This window comes from Urocitellus parryii, chromosome 4 (assembly GCF_045843805.1).
Source record: "Urocitellus parryii isolate mUroPar1 chromosome 4, mUroPar1.hap1, whole genome shotgun sequence".
Classification (NCBI taxonomy): domain Eukaryota; kingdom Metazoa; phylum Chordata; class Mammalia; order Rodentia; family Sciuridae; genus Urocitellus; species Urocitellus parryii.
The window spans coordinates 116,345,194-116,357,734 of NC_135534.1; the positions used below are offsets into that span (position 1 = coordinate 116,345,194).

General features: G+C 34.2%; 1 protein-coding gene and 1 pseudogene across 1 annotated transcript in view; one reads left to right on the forward strand and one right to left on the reverse strand.

Moving 5' to 3' along the window:
• Arhgap32 (Rho GTPase activating protein 32) overlaps positions 1-12,541 on the reverse strand; it is a 227,475-nt gene that overhangs the window by 203,355 nt on the left and 11,579 nt on the right. The window lies entirely within an intron of this gene.
• On the forward strand, positions 11,418-12,050 carry LOC144254517 (high mobility group protein B1 pseudogene; annotated as a pseudogene).

Genomic DNA, 12,541 nt, shown 5'->3' on the forward strand with positions numbered 1-12,541 from the left:
GACGACCAAAAGCCAGCAAAAATCATTGAAAAAAAAGTCAAAACAGTATCTCAGCGGCTGTCTACTGCAGGAAAACAGTGTTTAATTTGAGTCAAGAAAAACTAAACTGCTGAGTAAAACTTCAGGCTTTGTAGTGTATACCTTAGGAGTCAGGACTATGTTCCCCAAAACTAAAGGAATAGGCAAAACTAACCCACAATGGCACACTATAAAACGAATACTAAATGTTCAATGTGAACACTTAGTAACTTAACTACTCACTAGAGACAAAATTAATACTTCAAGAAAGATAACAAAAGATCAGGTACTAGTTTATAATAAAAAATAACTAAGCCACAGTAAACAGAAAATACTGCCAATAGAAAAAAACTATGCAATGACTTGAAATTTACAACTCCTATACATAAAAGTAAACTAAACACTCTAATTAAAATACAGAGATCACCAAACTGGATTTTGAAAAGCATTATCCAAAAATATGGTGTTAACAAGCAATACATTTAAAAAAATAAAGGTACAGACAGGTTAAGAGTAAAAGGACAGAAAAATATAATCAACATAGAAAAGCTGTTTGACTAAGTTAGTATTATCAGTATACAACAAAGTAGAAAGGCTTCAAGAAAAAAGTATTACATAAGGTAAAAGGATATTTGGAAATAATAAAATGTTAACTCCTCAAGGAAATATAATAATCATAATAATCATAAGTGTATGTACTCCAAATAAATTCAAGACATTAAAGTAAATACTAATAGAAATTAAAGAGAAATAATATCTATACCATACCCAGAAAATTTAACCCCACCTCCCACTCTAGAAAATCCTGGACAAAAAGAATTAAAGATATAGAAGAATATAATATTAAATCAACTTGCTTTCACAGACATCAATGAACACTACACCCAATTTCAGCAAATTTTTTTTCAAAGCACATGGAACGTTCACCAGAGTAAAGCACACATTATGCTATAAAAACCAGCTCTCAAATATCAAAACACTGAATTTTTACAAAGTAAAATATGTGATAACAACATGATTAAATTAGGAATCAATAACAGTAAGTTATCTAGAAAAGACCATAAATAACCAATTGGTCAAAAAAGAAATTGAAAGAAAACTTTTAAATATTTTAAAATAATAAACAAACTATACTATATCGCAATGTGTAGGATGCAACTAAAACAGTGAGTAGAGGGAAATTTGTTGCTTTCATTGCCAAAATTTTAAAAGAAAATGCGTTAAAATCAGTCATCTATTTTATATACATAATCCAAGGGGAAAGAAGACAAGGCAAAATCGAAATAAGTGGGGGAAAAAAAGATGGTGGAGGGGGGTAGTAATGAAATAGAAAATCAGTAAACTTAAAAAATAATAACAATGAAAAACAGTAGAAATGTTGAAAACAAAATTATAATTTTATTTGTAATTATTTAAAATGACATTTTTTTCCTGACTTCCACATGCCCACTGGATATAATAAGAGCACTGGGTCTACTTCCATCAGAGAGTTCAGAAAAGGCACTTCAAAAACATACTGGCACTTTACAAAGAGGATATCCAAATAATCAATAACACTATAAAATGGCATTCAGTTGGTCAATAAATATATGAAAAAATGTTCATCATCTCTAGCAATTGAAGAAATGCAAATTAAAACTACACTGACATTTTACCTCACTCAAATGAGAGCAAATACAACAACCAAGGATACAAGTAATAATAAATGTTGGCAAGGATGTGGGAGAAAAGTTTCATTCACATATTGTTGGTGGGACTGCAAACTGGTGCAACCACTCTGGAATGGAAAGAAGTATGGAGATTCCTCAGAAATCATGGAATGGAACCACTCAGTTATACCACTCCTCATCATATACCCAAAAGACTCAAAATCAGCATACTACTGTGACACAGACACATCAATGTTTATGGCAGCTCAACTCACAACTGTTAAGCTAAGGAACCAACCTAGGTGGCCTTCAACAGATGAACAGATTTTTTTAATGTTATATGTATATATAAAACAATGGAATATTATTCAGCCATAAAGAAGAATGAAATTATGACATCTGTCAGTAAATGAACAGAACTGGAGATTATCATGCTAAGTGAAATAAGCCAATCCCAAAGGCCGAAAGTTCTCTCTGATATGTGGATGCTGACACACAATAAACAGAGGAAGGGAAGTGTTCACTGGATTAGACAAAGGTGAATGAAGGGAAGGGAGGAGGGATGGGAATAGGAAAGATAGTAGAATCAATCAGATATAACTCCACATCATGTATAACCTCAAAAATGGGATTCTAAGTTATACTCCATATATGTATAATGACAAAATATACTCTACTGTCATGTGTATCTAAAATAAAATGTCATGTGCATCTAAAATAAAATGGCATTCAATTAGTCATCTAAGAAATGAAAATTAAACCACAAAATATAACTGTATACTTCCTACAAAGGTTAAAAAAAAAAACCTTACAGTAGGAATGCTGGAAAGATGTAGGCAGCAGCAGTTCTCAAAGTATAGTTGAAGATTCCAAGACCCTTCAGGGATCTGCCAAGTAAACTCTTTTCATAAAAACTTGTAATCTTTACTACTATGTTGCTATTTGTACTCACAAAAAAACAAAAAACAAAAGAAAAATGTTGATGCAAGCATGAATAAAGACAACATATTAAACTGTACTAGTAAGTCACCAATACTTTCAAAACACAAAATCTAGTTTCTTCATGAAGTAGAAAAATTATTAGTTTTATCCCATATTGACCTCTGAATACATGTAAGTCTTTGATATCCTGTGTGGTGAAACAGAAAGTATACATATACCATTTTATACAAGAGTGTACAACGGAAGATTATCTCAAAACAAAGCACCTGAGTGGACTGACATACAAGATGAATTAGCTCAATTTTCATGAAATACCATTTTTATTTGAAAGGAGGACAGACAAATTAGGGTATCTCAAATAATGAGACATGGCAGATATTTTCTTAAAAATGAATGAAGTGAGTCTGTCATTAAAGGAAAACAATTATCACTATTCATTACAAATGATAAAATTTAAACTTTCAGGTAAAAGTTATAATTTTGGAAAACTTTTATCTGATGCCATGACCCTAATCGCTTAATGAGATCACTAATGGTATTAATGATATTAGTGAAAGATCTGACAAGGCCAAAATCAAGGTTTCAATCAGTCTTGGCACTCGATCTGAAGGCTCTGAAAAAATATTTGCTTCCAATTGTATCTAGGTTGTTGCCAAAATTCAGTCCCTTGTAGTTGGTAAGCTGGAGATTCCTTACAGGCTGTCAGCCAGGGAACACTACACTTCCAAAAGGCACTGGCATTCCTTGTCACATATCCCTTTCGGCCAGTATGCATGCCACCCTTCTCATCTTCCAGTCTCTCTGCAAACAAGCTCAGAATATTTCCTTTTAAAGGGTCCATGTCATTAAATTTAAGATAATCTTCTTAAGGCCAACTGATTTGGGACTTTAATTATACCTTGAAAAATCCCTTCGCAGCAGTACCTAGATTAGTGTTTGAATAACAAGGAATCAGAATGGCAGGGGATATCCTCAGATTACTAACACACTATCACAAGTTGTTATTGGTCAACAACTCAAAGTCATGAGAATATAAAGGCAAGACTACTTGGGAGAAGCATGTGAGTTCTCTCTCAGATTCCCCACCAACTTTAGAAAAACTTTCAGAAACTGCACTTTAGTCTGAGGTTTTCCTATGCAATCTTCTTCACTTCCTCTCTTTCACAGGGGCCAGATTTGCATAGATTTCTTCCAGTTGGAGTGATCAAAGTGTTGTATATCTTGATTGAGGTACCAATAACTCAAAAATATTCATCTGTAAAGCTGTATTTATCAAAATGTACACATGTAAGACATGCATTTTGGTATATGAAAATTATTTTACAATAAAAAATATATGCTAAGTAAATATCAATGTTAGTAAGAAAGGAGCCCTTTTTTTAGGGATATGCATTGAAATAGGATGAAATCATGTTATATCAGAGATATGCTTCAAAATAATTCTGCATAGTGGGGGTGGCTTTCAATAAAACAAAATTGGTTATGTAATAAAAACCGTTGAAGCTAGGTGAGGACTACATGGGAACTCATTATATTCTAACTTTACTTTTGTATATATTTGAAGGCTTCTGTAGTAAAAAGATCTGTGACCTAACCAACTTCTAGCATTGAAAACACAATGACAAAATTGTTTTCTCCCCATTTACTAATACACATTGTTAAATACAATTTGGTACAACCAATCTTTATAGATCGCACTGTCTAAAATCTGCAATACTGAAATTACACATACTATTCAACCCACAAACTCACTATTAGAATCCCCCAGAGAAGTCACGCACACATGTACAAGGAAACACCCATAAGAGACTGCTCAATGCAATGAAAAACATTGCAAACTCTACTGTGTGTATACACACCGTATTTCTTTTATCCATTCATCCACTGATAGACACCTAGACTGATTTCGTTCCATAATTAGGCTATAAATGTGGATATGCATCTATCACTATACAATGAAAATACCAAGGCATGGTATAGCTGGGTCAAATGGTAGATCCACACCTAGTCTTCTGAAAAACACCATACAGAGTTCCATAGTGTTTGTACTAATTTACAATTACTAATTTGCAGTTCCACCAGCAATATAAAAGTGCTTTTCGCAATTCTCTTCACCATTTATTATTATTTGTATTCTATTCTTCCCCCATAGCTTTATTGAGGTAAAACTGAATGTCAAAAAGATGTACATATTTAAAGTATGCAATTTTATCAGTTTTCATATGTATGTAACCAATATAATCAACATAAAAAGCATTTCCATTACTTTTTCTTTACGTGAAATCATGCAGACTGTTTCCTGCATGATTTACTACATTAGAAATCAATTACCTTAAGATATATACATAGAACCCCATCCTTACATGTCAACTATTTCAAAATTAAATGGCACACTTATAAATATCTCAGAGGTCAAGGAAGAAAGCACAAGAAAAGTAAATAAAAAGCGCTTTGACCTAAGTGATAACAAAAACTTAAAATCAGGATCTGTGAAATGAAACAGTACTCAGATGAACATTTATATCTTAAATTACCTATATAAGAAAGAAGCTAGAATAACAATAAAGTTGTCTTCAAATTATGTAGTAGAAAGGAAAAAAAATAAAGAGTAGGAGCAGAAATATATGAAATAGAGAAGAAATAATACAGCTAAAATTTGATGAAAATCAAACAAGTCTAATCAAGAAAAAGCAAGAACACAAAAATTAATATCAATGGAAATGGAAATCTTTCAAAATAACCCTATAGATGCTAAAAATATATTAAGGTAACATTATAATTATATGCCAAAATTCATGATAGCTTACATAATATGGTCTATGTTAGAAAAGGATCTGTGTGATGCTGAGAAGAAAGTGTAATCATTCATCAATGGATGAAATATTCTGCATACATCTGTTAAGTCTAAATTATCAACTGCATTTTTCACTTCTACCACTTCTTAGTTTTTGTTTAAAGGATCTATCCAGTGGTGACAGAGGCATGTAAAAGTCATGCAGTATTAATGTGTTGTGGTCTATTTGATTCTTGAAATTGAAAAGGCTGTTTGATGTACACAGATGCTCCATTTTGGGGGGCAAAATATTTACACTTGTTATGTCTTGTTGATGTATAATTCCCTTAAATAGTATGAATTGTCCCTCTTTATCCCTTTTCACAAACTTTTGTTTTAAGTCCAGTTTATCTGATATGAGGATGGAAACCACTGCTTGTTTACATGGTCCATGTCAGTGATATGTTTTTTCCCATCCTGTCACCTTCAGTCTGTGGATGTCTTTGCCTATGAGGTGAGTCTCTTAGAGACAAAATATTGATGGGTCTTTTGATTGATGAGTTTAGACCATACTGCTCAAGGTTATTATTGAGATATGATTTTGCATTCCCAGTCATTTTATTTCTAGTTTTTAACTTGAATTACTTTCTTCTTTGATTGACTATTCCTTTAGTGTAGCTCCTCCCTTTGTTGGTTTTAACTTTTTCATTTTTTTCATTTCATCTTCATGGAATATTTTGTTGAGACTGTTCTATTGTGCAGACTTTCTAGTTGCAAATTCTTTTAACTTTTTTTTGTCATAAAAGGTTTTTATTTCATCTTCAAATCCGAAGCTTAATTTTGCTGGAATAGGATTCTTGATTGGCGTTCCTTTTCTTTCAGAACTTGGAATATGTTCTTCAGGACCTCCTAGCTTTGAGCATCTGTGTTAAGAAATCAACTGAGATCCAAACTGGTTTCCCCCTACATGTAATCTGATATCTTTCTCTCACAGCCTTTAAAATTCTATCCTTATCTTCATGTCAGGCATTTTCATTATAATGAGCCTTGATGTGGGTCTGTTGTAATTTGGGGTCCTGTAAACCTCTTGTAGTTTATTTTCCATTTTATTCTTTAGATTTGGAAAGTTTTCTGATATTTCATTAAAAAGACTGTGTATAACTTGGGTTTGTATCTCCACGCTTTCATCTATCCTGATAAATCTTAAATTTGGTCTTTTCATGTTATCCCACAGTTCTTGAAAGTTATGTTCATGGTTTCTTAATATCTTCTCTCCGTAGTCAACTCTATTTTCAAGATTATATATTTTGTTTATGAGGCTATGTTTTCCAAGTGGTCTAGTTTGTTGGTGATGCTTGCTATTGAATTTTTCATTTGTTTTATTTTTTCCTTCATTTCGAGGATTTCTGCTTTTTCCCCCCTGAATCTCTGCCTCTTTATTGAAGTGATTTCACTTCTTATATTTTCTGATATCATTTCTTATACCATCCTTTACTTCGCAGATCAATTTAACTCTGTACATTTTAAACTCCTTCTCTGACATTTTTTCCTGTAGTATCAATGGCTTCTTTTATTGGAGAATCCTGGTTTGATTGGAGCAATCTGTTCCCTTGCTTTTTCATGTTGTAGTCAACCCAGTTTGGATCTGAGGAAGTAGAGTTTCTATCCTGTGGACTTAGTGTCCCTGAGGTTTCCAGTACCTCACTTACGAAAAAGCTACCTATCTGCTTTCTTGGTTTCATTCCACCATCCTGAAAACCTCTTATTATTTGTATTCTTGATGGCTGCCATTCTAACTTGTCTGAGATAAAATTTCAGTGTAGTTTTGAATTGAATTTCCCTAAATGCTAATGATGTTGAACATTTCTTCACATATTTTTTTGGCCACTTGAACTTATTCATTTGAAAAGTTAATGTTTAATTCATTTGTCCATTTATTCTTTTTTTTTTTTTTTTTTTTTTTGGAAGGGGGCGGTAAGCAGGGATTGAACTCAGGGACATTCAACCACTGAGCCACATCCCCATCCCTATTTTGTTTTTTTATTAAGAGACAGGGTCTCAATGAGTTGCTTAGAACCTCACTGTTGTTGAGGCTGGCTTTGAACTCACAATCCTCCTGCCTCAGCCTCCCAAGCCACTAGGACTACAGGCATTTTTTTTTTTGGCTATTTTTTGTTCTTTATACATTCTAGATATTAATCCTCTGTCATTAGTATAGCTACCAAGATTTTCTGCCATTCTGCAGATTCTCTCTTCACATTCTTAACTGTTTCTTTTGCTGTGCAGAAACTTTTTAGTTTGATGCCATCCATTTATTAACTTTTGGCATTACTTCTCAAGCTTCAAGAATCCTCTTGAGAAAGTCATTGCCTGTACCCATATTTGAAGTATTGATCCTATGTTTTCTTCTAGGAGTTGCAGAGCTTCTGGTCTAATTCCTAGGTCTTTGACCCACTTTGAGTTTGTTTTTGTGCAGGGTAAGAGTTAAGGGTTTGATTTCATTCTTCTACATATGGATAACCAGTTTTCCCAGCACTATTTCTTAAGAAGATGGTCTTTTCTCCAATGTTTGTTTTTGAGACCACAAAGATTAGGTAACTAACTGCATCTGAGAGGGTCTGTCCTGTGACTTCTGTACAATTGATCTATGAGTCTGTTTATATTCCAGTTCCATACAGTTTTTATTACTATAGATCTGCAGAATAATTTTGGCTCAGATATTGTGACTCCTCTAGCACTGCTTTTTGGTTTAAAATTGCTTTGGCTATTCTGAATCTTTTATTCTTCCAAATAAATTCTATGGCTGTTTTTCGGTGAAGAATGTCACTATGTTGGGGGTGGGAGTTGGGGGGGTTGTGCGCACACACGTGCACTGGGGGTTGAACCCAAGGCCTGTGCATGTGAGGCAAGTACTCTACCAACTGAGCTATATCTCCAGCCCTGTAATTGTATTTTGATGAGAATTGGCTGTATGTTGTTTTTGGTAATATATCCATTTTAACAGTATTATTTCTGCCTATCCATGAACATGGGATCTTTCCATCTTGTGTCTTCTTCAATTTCTTTCTTCAGTGTTCTATAGTTTTCATTGTAGAGGACTTTCACCTCCTTGGTTAGATTTATTCCTAGATTTTTGTCTTGCCTTTTCTTTCTGTTCTTTTTTGTTTATATGTTTTTTGACAATTGTGAATGGAATTGTTTTCCTGATATCTTTCACAACAAATTCATTATTGGTATATAGTAAAGTCACTGACTTTTGTTATGTTGATTTTCTAACCTCCTACTTTGCTGAATTTATTGGCACTAGCAGTCTTCTGGTGGCACTTTTGGGATCTTCTTAGAATAAAAATGATAATTTAATGTCTTCCTTTCCTATTTTTAGCCATTGTATTTCCTTCTCTTACCTAACTAACTTCTCTGGCTAAAATATCTAGTACCATATTAAATAGGAATTGTAAGAGTAAACATCCTTGTCTTAGTCCAGATTTTAAATAAAACACATTCAGTTTTTCCCTAATACACTATGATATTGGCTTTGGGTTTTTTCATACATAGCCTTAAGGCGTTGAGGTATATTCCTTCTATCCCTACCCAGTGCTTTTAACATGAATGGGTACTGAATTTTGTTGAAGATTTTCTCTGCATCTATTGAGATGCCTGAGTAATTTTTGTCCTTAATTCTATTTATGTGAGGAATTACATTTATTTATTTGCATATGATTGCATCCCTGGGATAAAACGAACTTGGTCAAGATGTACAATCTTCTTACATACTGGTGAATATGAAATCATATTTTAAGGATTTTCATATCTCATTTCATTAGGAATACTAGTCTATAGTTTTCTTCCTTTGATGCATCCTTATTTGGTTTTCATATGAATGTGATACTGGCTTCATAGAACAAACTTGAGATTGTTCCATCCCTTTCTATTTCATAGAATAATCTAAAGAGCAATGGTATTAGTTCTTCTTTAAAGATCTGGTAGAATTCAGCTGAGAATCCATCTGGCACTAGGCTGTTCTTTGTTGGAAGACTTTTTATTACTGCTTCTGGCTCATTGCTAGTTATGGTTTTTTTCTATGTCTTCTTGATCCAATTTTGGTAGGTTGTATTTGTTTAGAAATGTATACACTTCTTCTACGTTTTCCCTAATGATCATCTGGATTTCTTTGATGTCTGTGGTGATTTCTCCTTTTTCATCTATAATTTTATTAACTTGGGTCTTCTTTTTCTTTTGGTTAGTTTAGCTAAGGGCTTACCAATGTTATCTTTTCAATGAGTCAACTCTTCAATTCATTGATCCTTTATATCTTTTCTTCACTCTCAATTTCATTGATTTCATCTCTATTCTTAATTATTTCTTCCTTCTACTAGTTTTGGAATTGGTTTGTCCTTTTTATTCAAGGGCCTTGAGATGCATCATTAGGTTGTTTATTTGGATCGTTCTGATTTTTTTATTTTTTATGTACTTATAGCTATAAGTTTTCCTCTTAGACTGCCTTCATAGCATCCCAAAGTTATGGTATGTTCTATCACTATTCTCATTGGAGTCTAAGAATTTTTAAATTTCTCCCCTGGTTTTGTCTATCATTCAAAAGTGTATCATTCACCGGGCACAGTGGCAAATGCCTGTAATCCCAGTGGCTCGGGAGGGTGAAGCAGGAGGATCACAAGTTCAAAGCCAGCCTCAGCAAAAACAAGGCACTAGGCAACTCAGTGAGACCTTGTCTCTAAATAAAATACAAAATAGGGCTAGGAATGTGGCTCAGTGGTTGAGTGTCCCTGAGTTTAATCCCCAATACCAAAAAAAATTTTTTTTAAAAGTATATCATTGAGTCTCCATGTGTTTCCACAGCTTCTGTTGGGTTGTTTGGAACTGATTTCTAATTTCATTCCATTATGTTCTGATAAGGCACAAGGAACAGTATCAGTCTTTTTGTATTTGCTAAGAGTTGCTTTGTAGCCTAAAATAGGATCCATTTAGAGGTAAGGTCCATGAGTCACTGACAAGAAGGTGTATTCAGCTATTGTTGGATGAAATATTCTACAGATATCTGTTAGGTCCATTTTATTTAAAATATTATTTAAAATATTTTTCAGGTTCAAAGAGTCTTTACTGAATTTATGGAGTTCATGTCTAGATCACATACTGGTGACAGAAGTGGGTTAAAATCATCCACTATTTTTTTACTGGGGTCTCTCTAAGGCTTTAATTCAAGTAGTGTCTCTTCTATGTAATTAGGTGTGCCCACATTTTATTTATTGTGTAATATTTACTATAGGTATATCTTCTTGTTGGATTGTTCCCTTTACCAGTATGAAGTGACCTTCTTTGGCACTCTGATTAATTTTTATTTGAATTCTGCTCTGACAGACATGAAAGGAGCTTCTATCTCTTGTTTGGGGGTCCCATTCACATGGTATATCAATTTCTAGCCTTTCATTTTCAGTCTGAGTCTGTCTTTTCCTGAAAAGTGCAAATAACATATAGTTGGGTCTTGTTTTTTAAAGCATTCTGCCAATTTGTGTCTTTTAGTTTAGAGAGTTGAGACCATTTTTACATTCTATGTTATTATAGAGATGTTTGTTAATTCCTGCCATTTTTATTAATTTCTTATGTTTGACTGTGTCTCATTTGCTTAACTATACTTCAAATGACATTTGTTCATCTGTGAGATGTGCAGTTTATTTTTTATTTCTAATGTGTGAACTACTTAAATTTAAGTTCTGGGGGCTGGGATTGTGGCTCAGAGGTAGAGCACTTGTCTAGCACATGCAAGGCCCTGGGTTTGATCTTCAGCACCACATAAAAATAAATAAATAAAGGTATTGTGTCTGACTACTTCTAAAAAATAAATACTTAAAAAAAATAAGTTCTAATGTTACAGAGCAGAGAGAGTGAGGAGGCTGCGTCTGGCTCCCGCTCTCACAGCCATTGCAGTACACTGAGCTCCACAGAGACAGCGCCGGGGCAAGTGAGAGCCGGATGGGCACTGGGCGACTCTGTGCCTCGCTGAGGAAAAATAACTAAACATGGGCAAAGGAGATCCTAAGAAGCCAAGAGGCAAAATGTCATCATATGCATTCTTTGTGCAAACTTGCTGGGAGGAGCACAAGAAGAAGCACCCAGATGTTCAGTCAACTTCTCAGAGTTTTCTAAGAAGTGCTCAGAGAGGTGGAAGACCATGTTTGCTAAAGAGAAAGGAAAATTTGAAGACATGGCAAAGGCAGACAAGGCCCGTTATGAAAGAGAAATGAAAACCTATATCCCTCCTAAAGGGGAAACAAAAAAGAAGTTCAAGGATCCCAATGCACCCAAGAGGCCTCCGTCGGCCTTCTTCTTGTTCTGTTCTGAGTATCGCCCCAAAATCAAGGGAGAACATCCTGGCCTACCCATTGGTGATGTTGCAAAGAAACTGGGAGAGATGTGGAATAACACTGCTGCAGATGATAAGCAGCCTTATGAAAAGAAAGCTGCCAAGCTGAAGGAAAAATATGAAAAGGATATTGCTGCCTACCGAGCTAAAGGAAAACCTGATGCAGCAAAAAAGGGAGTTGTCAAGACTGAAAAAAAGCAAGAAAAAGAAGGAAGAGGAGGAAGATGAAGAGGATGAGGAGGAGGAGGAAGATGAAGATGATGAAGATGAAGATGATGATGATGAATAAGTTGGTTCTAGCGCAGTTTTTTTTCTTGTCTATAAAGCATTTAACCCCCCTGTACACAACTCACTCCTTTTAAAGAAAAAAATTGAAATGTAAGGCTGTGTAAGATTTGTTTTTAAACTGTACAGTGTCTTTTTTTGTATAGTTAACACACTACTGAATGTGTCTTTAGATAGCCCTGTCCTGGTGGTATTTTCAATAGCCACTAACCTTGCCTGGTACAGTATGGGGGTTGTAAATTGGCATGGAAATTTAAAGCAGGTTCTTGTTGGTGCACAGCACAAATTAGTTATATATGGGGACGGTAGTTTTTCATCTTCAGTTGTCTCTGATGCAGCTTATACGAAATAATTGTTGTTCTGTTAACTGAATACTACTCTGTAATTGCAAAAAAAAAAAAGTTGCAGCTGTTTTGTTGACATTCTGAATGCTTCTAAGTAAATACAATTTTTTTATTAGTATTGTTGTCCTTTTCATAGGTCTGAAATTTTCTT